Source organism: Hydra viridissima, unplaced genomic scaffold, assembly GCF_058129835.1.
Source record: "Hydra viridissima isolate aposymbiotic clone 2 unplaced genomic scaffold, HvirCarnegie_v1 scaffold_5, whole genome shotgun sequence".
Taxonomy (NCBI): Eukaryota; Metazoa; Cnidaria; class Hydrozoa; order Anthoathecata; family Hydridae; genus Hydra; species Hydra viridissima.
The window spans coordinates 1026350-1035377 of record NW_028324304.1 but is presented as its reverse complement, the minus strand read 5'-3'; the positions used below and the strand labels follow the sequence as shown (position 1 = coordinate 1035377).

Sequence of the window (9028 nt, the reverse complement as noted above, 5' to 3'; positions counted from 1 at the left end):
ATGCAAAGGAAAACAGATTAAAGAATTTGTCGGGGTTCGACCGAAACTCTACTCCTACAAGATCTAAAAAGAAAAAGACGAAAAAAAAAAAAATGCAAAGGTGTCAAGAAAATCGTCGTTGATAAAAAAATAGAGCACAAAGATTATAAAAACTGCTTAATGGATAAAAAAGAAAAGCTTGCAACCATGAACGTCAGACGATCTCATCTTCACAACATTTACACGGAAGAGATAAACAAAGTCGCACTCAGCGCCAACGATGATAAAAGAATCATTTTGGAAGATGGCATTCACAATATGGCTATTAGGCATTACAGAGCACCACAGCAGCAATAAGATTGCGGTAAGAAATTTTTATTATCACGGCAACAAGTATGATGAATTTTATAACTTCAACACAAGAAGAATATAAATATTATTTCAGCGCACATTTTTTGAAAAAAGGGTAAGTCAACAAAAAATAACCATTAAACTTATCAACCTGTACTATGCAAAAATGCAAATGGCTCAGAACCCGCATTTTATATCTACTTACAAAGTTTTAACAGAATAATAAAATAACTTCTTTTTGAAAAAATAAAAATTTAGAACGAAGTTTAAATAGGAATCGCAAGAGTAGTTTAACGGAAGATCTCTTTTATATATTTAGAAAAACAAACAAAAATTATTTCAAAAGCATAGATAAAATAGAGTTTTAACTACATAAAAGGTCTAACTATATTTTCGAATGCAACAAACTTATTTCAACTGCCATCTTTTCTAATAATTTTTAATATTGATGAGCAAGTTGATATCTTATTTTAATAAGGTAATTTGTTATTTTAATGTAAGTTCTTTAAGTTTTGGTGCAAAACTGATTTTGGAAAAAAAATTCAACCATGTTATTTCTAGTTCATAATAACCATTGACAGTTTTTAAGCGTTAGAAATGATAACAAACTGTGCAGCAACTGTAATATTGAAGTTAGCAACTATGGCAAGATAGAACTTTATAAGAGTGCACCTAGCAATGGTGGCTAGTTTTTATTTACAGTTAATCTGAGCTACCAACAGGTTCAACAGTATAATATAAGAGTTGCTTTGCAAGTACCAACTTAATGGACTGAAACGAACAGTACCAACTTAATGGACTGAAATAGCTGAAAAAAACAAGCTGCGTTTTGCCATCCTTTGCTGATGAGCATGCAATGGCCAAACCAAGTTTGTTACTTTAAGCTGATCCATTTTAGCAACAATATTAGGAGTTAGAGGAACAGAAGAGACTTCTTTTGAAGGATTACAACTTTCTCAGAAGGAGTAACATAAACTGATTTGGCAACCGCTTGCTGACGAGGTTCAAGAAGAGCAGGTTTAGGACAAGCATAGCAAACATGTGTGACAGGTATGGTATTATCTTTTTATGCTGCAACATTAGACACTGTTTCCAGTGGAACAGATAAGATCTTTTTTGAAGGACTAAAAGCTACTTGCTCAGAAGGAGCAACAGAATTAGGTTTGGCAACCACTTGCTCAATAAGGTTAACTGGTAAGAGAGGTGCCTCATGTTCAATAAAAACTGGTTCATCAGGAGAAATTGTATCTGTTGGAAGAGAAGAAGCTGTGCCAACAGGCAGCTGAAGCAGCTGAAGTCCATTCTACATAAATGCAAACACCATGTTCAGTAGGAGCTTGTTCTGCAAGAGCAGGGGATAACATAAAAACTGGGCCAGTGATTGTTTGTTCAGATTGAACAGACAAAACAGGAGTTGAGGTAGGTTCACACAAGAAATCAATGGCATGTTAGTTGCTGTCCTCTAACGGAAAGTTGTTTTCTAAAGCTGAAGGAAACGGAAACCACGTTGTTTCAATATAAATAAGGAGCGCATTCTTTAGACTTAGAGTGAGAATCTGAATCTCCCTAAAAGATATCTTTAACCTCATGAAAGCCAGTCCTTCACGTTCTTTTTCTTCTTTGGTGGTCTTTCAAACTTTTCAATTATTAAAGAATCTATCACTCTAACAAAAAACCCCATGTCTGGAACACATAAAAGTTATAAATTGTGTTCCTGCTATGCGTTATGTAGATTGGAACAAACCGTTCGCGGTCTTCCTTACTGTTAGTGGGGAAGTAAGTGACTATTGAACCGCAAATGTTAGTAAGCCATTTCGTAGGAATGTTTACTTTGCGTTATCTGCAACAGGATGTCAGACAAGAGGTGATAGCAGAGGAACCCATCAAGTAAATAGGCACGTCAGTTCTACAAAATCTAACACATTCGTCTTTGTTGGCTATCATTAAATGAAAAAGGTACCTGCGGCAGTTGCTCAGTTCCAAAACAGTCTTGGAGTCTTCAGTCATAAAATCAAAGTTGTTAACAAGAAGGTCTCTGTATCTGAGCTAATAATTATTAACCAATACTTTCCAGTCGTTTGTCACTAGAATGCGTTTTGCTCCGTATTTGCACCCCTCAATGCATTATCAACATTCATTTAAAAGTGTGACAAGACATCACTTTTGTTTGGTAAAATTCATTTAGCTTGGAATTGGGTTGAAAGTTTATAAAGTGCAAGGAAAAGTAACTACTCTCTAAAACATTGGAATTAGCAAGGATCTTTGGGTGCAGCGTCAATGTGCTGTCACAACAAGTCAATATTTCAACAACTGAGCTTTTGCAGCTCTTTGCTTGAGGTAAATTGTTGGTGTTGGGTACACAAGCCACATTTCAAAATCTTGGAAGACTTCGTGTGCTGACTGGTAATAAAAGTGAAAAGCATCTCTGTCCTGATACAATATGCATTTCTTACTTTTACTGAAGACAGAGTAGTTGGAAATCAAGTGCTTTAAGTAATTTTCAGACTCTTTGACGAATTCAATTTTCGATTCGCTGTTTTCTACAGAGGTGCATTTTATTGAAAAAGGAACCTTTGACGAACCAGCAACTGGTAACTCTTCTGTTGGAAAACGGAAGACTTTAAAAGAGATTTAGAGGAAAGAAGTTGAGGGGAAAAAGAAAAGGAAGGCAAAAAAGTATAGGTTGACTCTGATAAAGGTTGCTTGAGGCTTATAGAGTTTTTCTTTTACATAATGTTTTGCCACTGCAATCTTTTGTTGCATTAGTTAAGATTTGTAATGCTAAGTCTCTTTCAAAAATCCGTCAAGTCAGTCATAATATTTGCAACTTTCCAAATAGGGGTAAGCTGCTGAACAGGTGGTTTTGAGTTCAAGAATAGCATGCTGAAACTTCGTTAACATTTTAGAAGCAAAAAAGGAAGCTTCATCCAAAGTCCAAGAATGATCTTTTATTAGTTAAGTGTCTTTTAACACTTTTGGATAAATAGTTGCACCGAGGCTTCGGATAACTTACAGCGTACCTCTCATTGATGCTATAGAAAGGCGCAACCTTGTTGACAGATCCCTAACTCTGACGCAGCCCTAACTCTGTGTTTGACTTTTAAGTCACTTTGTTTTTCGTGACTGTTTTTTTAAAAGTTTTCCTTTAGAGTTTGGAGAAGGGGCAACAGTGTTTTCTTCTGATAAAGACATGTTTAGGATTTTTTTTGCAATGGTTGAAGCTAAAAAAAAAAAATCTACTCAGTTAGAGCTCTTTCTGTTGGTTATATTCAATCCTGGCATGTTCTACTTATTGATAAAAAATGCAATGAAGAAGAGATGTTTACATTTAAGACCTACGTTTTAAAATCTACCTAAAAGAAGAGAAGACAATAACAAAAACAATGCGAGCAGTAATCGCTTAAGCAACATAATGACAAAAGAAAAAAGAAAAAAAACAAAAAAAGAGAGATAGAGTTTACGAGAATCTTGCATCCATAGGAATCTGTGAAAGAGACTGTGTTGTTGGAAGTATTATAATAACAACAAGAGTGACTTATGGTAATACCAACGACAATACGAAAGAAATAGAGATATAAGCGCATACTACAAAAGGCACAGGAAGGTTTCTGTGAGAGTTGTCGGTTTGAATGCTGCATTCGGACACGATCGATTGCAAAAAGGGCTTCTTTTAAACAAAGAAGCAACTGCTTTAGAATGATTTATGGGAAAAAAAATGTTGGGAAAAGAAAAAGAAATAAGTAAAAAAAATGAAGAGGAGGTTTAAAACTGTTCTTAAACTCCATGCCAGAAAAAAAAAAAGTTGTTGCAACAATAAAATAAAAAGCCAAATTGATTTTAAAATTTTTCATAAAAACTAAAAATAAAAAAAATTTTATAACAACTGTTAATAATATAAACTGTAATATTTGTTAATAAAAGTTTTTTAAAAGAGAATAACACATAATTAAGAAATCTTTTCGTTATTCCGTTAATCTTTCCGTTATTCCGTTAAAACATGCCGTTATATCTTTTTTTTCTTCTTCGGATATTAGCGTAACGCTAATATCCGAAGAAAAAAATATATATATATAACGACAAGTTAAAGTATTTATTTGTATCTTAATTGTACATTTAAAGTTATTTTTGTGACAGAGTTGCTTCTTGAGAAAACTATTACATTTAACTAACACCCTGTCATAACAGTTCTTAGTTTTGTTAAAAAAATTCCAATAGGACAAATGATCAAAAGAGCATTATAAAGCATTTCCAAATTATAAGATCTATTGTAAGTAATTTCAAACAAATTAAATTCCTTTTAAGAGGTTGAATTATCGCAAACAGCAGCAGTGTTTCTCTTCTTTTTTCTTTCAAGTTTTTCTAAATGTTCAACAATAAATTCACTTGTTCTCAAAACAAATTACAAGTTTAATCAGATTTTGCTGTTTTTCTAGCTAAATATCCATTAACAGCTGCAAAACAATCCAACTGTTTATCTAATGATACTTTTTATTTACACAGTCCTAATTTGATTGAATACAAACTTTCTTATTTAGTGAGTGCCTCGTCTTCACATTCTTTTTGAAAAATAATATTATAAACATTTTCTGTCTTTTCAATCCTACTGTTAAACCGCCTTTCAAAGTAATTCGGGAGAGAAAAGACGAAGCAAAATGTAAAGATTTAGGACAATCTCTACATTTTGCTTCGTCTTTTATCTGGAAATCAAAGTTGTTCTAAACCATGACCATGCCCAAAAGTAATAGTGCATTTAAATAACTTTAAATGAAATAATGCAAAAATTAGGAATGTTTAAGCCCAATTTATCATTAGAAAATTAATTAACTACAAAATTATATAAAAATAAAATATAAAAGCTTTTCTTCTTACCATTTTTTAAAATTGTATAAAATTTAAAATATTAGAGTCATACTAATTGTACGAATATCAAATATCTTTTTGTTAATTTCAGATTAAAACTGTTTTTAAAATACCTTTAAACTGCTGCCCTCCAAGGATTGTACTTTCGAGAAATGCAATTAATTCAACTAAAATCAGTTTCAATAGGATATAGAAAGACATGCTAAAAAAATAACTGGTGACAAATATTTTGAATATAAGGCAAATAAGACTAAGCTTCTCCTCTTTTAGTGTCACAAAGCTTATTGCTACACTGTTTTACTAAGTTGGTCACAACTAATCAAATTTAAAGTAAAATCAAGCATATTAATAAACACAAAACTAAAATTACTAAATACTTCAACCAGTAGTACTGAAACGGCTGCCCACAAGCCACAATTGAACTGCCAAAGTTATTGTGTGACACTGGAGATACTGGTTACTAGGATTATACTTTTTAGTAGATTAGGCAGTTTTTGGTAAAACGTGATAGTCCTTAAAATATAATGATTTAATTTAATGAAAATCCTTAAAATATAGTCCTCAAAATATAATAACTTATTTTAATTTAATGAAAAATTTTTCTTTTTACCGGTTTGAAGTTTCAAACCACTGGTCCAACTCAAAGAACTACCTTAAGACCTTTAAGTGGCATTAGAAATACATTAAATGATAAGTTAATTAAAATCTTGGTTTTGAAACATTTTATAGTTTCTCTAGTTTAACAATATATTGAATGACAACTTTTGACATCTGATCTAAGTTTGATAACATACATCAGTTTTTAAGTTCCTTGAAAATGGACAATAAAAAAGATGTAATTATACAACATATTTCAGTAATGGGATCAAAAATTATTGGCAATAAAATTTATTCATCAGACATAGTTATATGCTCTTTTTGTATTTTTTTTTATCATCAAGAGGATTATCTAGTCTTTTGAGAAACGATAAAGTGATATGGCACGTAAAACGGCAGGTCTACAAGATAAATGTATTAAACAGCTTTCTAAAGATACCGCAATTATGTAAATCAAACTTGTTATGGCTTGTTAGATTTATGTATACATTTACTTAACACTACTCATAATTATGCTGATACTGGTAAATTTACCTCATATCACCCAGAGAAAGATTATAGAATATTCCGTCAAGGTTCTAGAAGTAAATTTTTTTCTAAGTGTTCAGCTGTTTATTGAAAATTACATATCAAACATGCATCTTTACTTTATAAATTAAACGTATACATTGACAATTTTAATGTGGAATCTAGTCATCAATGTGCAATATACCAATATAAATTGTTTGAAGACAGTTGTGAAATTCTGATAACTTGCAAGGTCTATTGCTGAAGATGTTAAAATGTCACTTTTTCACATTGATGATAATATTACATGAAATGATAAGGAAAGAAATGAATGTGAACTTTTAGATCAAACATTCTATTAAGAGAAATATGATCAGTTTTCTAAACTTTTGGATTGTGGAGGGTTAGAAATTTCAACTGATAATTCTAGCCAATGAATACTTTTTTGTTTTAGGATTTTTCATATAAATAAATATCATATTTGCAAAAAGTCTTTGAGCAATTTTTTTATGATAATATTAGACTATTATTTATTGGATATTGAAGAGCGCATATGTATAATACTGATAAATATTTTTTTGAAAAGTTTGTGTACTTCTGTAACTCCAAGATCTGGTAAAGAACTGGCATTAAATAATCTGTTTGTAAAAATTATATTTCAGTTTATGAAATTTTCATTTAGATGTGTTGTTGTTTTCTGAATTTTTCCTACTTTTAAAAAAAATTCATCTTTTATTTTTTGTTTGGTTTTGTGCAATACTCTAATAAGCTAAGTGCTGCAGTATTTCCATCCCTGTTGGAAGCTGACAGCCTTATTTAAAAAAAATAAGAAATAAAAAGTTCAGCTAAATTTTTTAGAGATTCATTCTAAAACTAATTATTACCTTTAATGACTGGCTTTGCTTTTTCGATAATGAATAGTTTCTTTTTAGACCTTAGTGTCCTTTTACTTCCTATTTTCTGACCACACTCTTCTTCTTTATACATATTTAGATTAATCTATTTAATTTTTACTGACCTAAAAAATCAAACTTAAAATAATTATTGTAAAATAATTTACAACTACAACAAATGGAACCGTTCAATTGTTCTTTTAGCTACTAAAGCTGGGTCTCGTCAAATCTCCACCTTATAGAAATTACTAAATTTTATTGTAGATTTACATTATTAACTAAAAAAGTAAAAAATATTTATTTTGGATATATAATTATTATCCTTTGTCAGTAACAATACGGTAAGTATGTTATCAAATATTGTAATTTTTTCAAATCTAAATACAAAAAAAAAAATTTTTTTTTAAAAAACTACGATACCATGTACTTTTGCAAAAATATATAGGTAAAAATAAACATCCCAGAAAAAAAAAAATTTCAGATTTTTTTCATTTAACTTTCCCCCTGGACCTGCAAAATCGGCTGTTTTTGATGGTTTTTGAGAATTTTTTTTCCAAAAAAATGCTTAGGGGGTAAGGATGGAGTGGACCTGTTGAGCTGAAATTTTTTGGGAGTTGTTTTTTTAACATTTGCCCCAAATCTAGAGTGAATGGTATTTTAGATTTGAAAATTTCCTCATATTGACTATCCCTAATATATGTATATATATGTTTTATTTGTATGATGTATGCTTTATCCGAAAGAGTTGCTATCTTGGACAATAACGAAGTAAATTGGATCAATAATAATTTGTTTTTTCCCACTATTGATCGTTTACACTCGCTTGTATGCAATGTGAAGGTTAATATTACTGCTTGTAAAATGCACGAATATCTTACTATAACGTTTTGAGATCCCTGCCTGACGGTTTCATCCATGTTTATCTGTATTCTTATGTCATGTTTCACACAACATATACAGGTTGTTTCGGAAAACTTAGGTGATCAAGTCAGAAAAAAGTTTTTTTTTTTGAATTTTTTGTTCATTTTAGAACACCGTTTATAGTTGTTAAAAGCTTATAAGTTGTCTCATTTAGATGCAGTTACCCAATGTTTTAAGATAAAAAAAAACACGATGCACGACGGTATATTGCAGACTGTTTGAAGTTTGCACCATATTGATTGCATGTGGAAAACGAGCATCAAATCAAAAAGAGAGTGTGATGGCAGAAGGTGATACAGAAGATGTTGATATTGATGGTATAGAATGATCTTATCAAGATTGTTTTCCAGATAATTTTGTATAATTTTTTTTTTTTTTTAATGTTTAAACTATCTTCGTGGCTTTTATTTGCTTTCATTTACAATTTTAGTTATCTGCATTTACAAAACGACGAATGGGCAGATCATTTGTGAACCTATAATAAGATATATAAAATCAACTACTGCAGTCTTTATATTGTATTGAAATATGATAGGATTTGCTAATGGTCACAATTTAGCTTGAATTAGTAAAGACTTGGATAAACTTTGAAAAAATAGCACATACAATGGTTCTTATCACTTGCACAATATTTCTTATCTATGCAATATTGTTATTGTGGGTAGAATATTCTACTCACAATAACATTATTGTATATATAGGAAATGTTCGTTGAACCAACGCTAAATCAACGTTAATATAACTTTGATTTGTAGTTTATCTAACGTTTAGTTTCAACGCAGATTTGCTTTTCCATTTTAACCAAAAATTGACCGTTTTTCAACCTTAAACTTCAACGTTTTTTCAACGTTGATGAGCTTGCTGGGTAGGCCTTAGTTAAAACTTAATCTTTATTTGAATGCAAAGGTTTATACTTAATT

The 9028-nt window shown here is 30.7% G+C and overlaps 1 pseudogene; it reads left to right on the top strand.

Moving 5' to 3' along the window:
* The first annotated feature begins 6412 nt into the window (after positions 1–6412).
* Positions 6413–8436, top strand: LOC149887727 (uncharacterized; annotated as a pseudogene).
* The last annotated feature ends 592 nt before the right edge of the window (positions 8437–9028 follow it).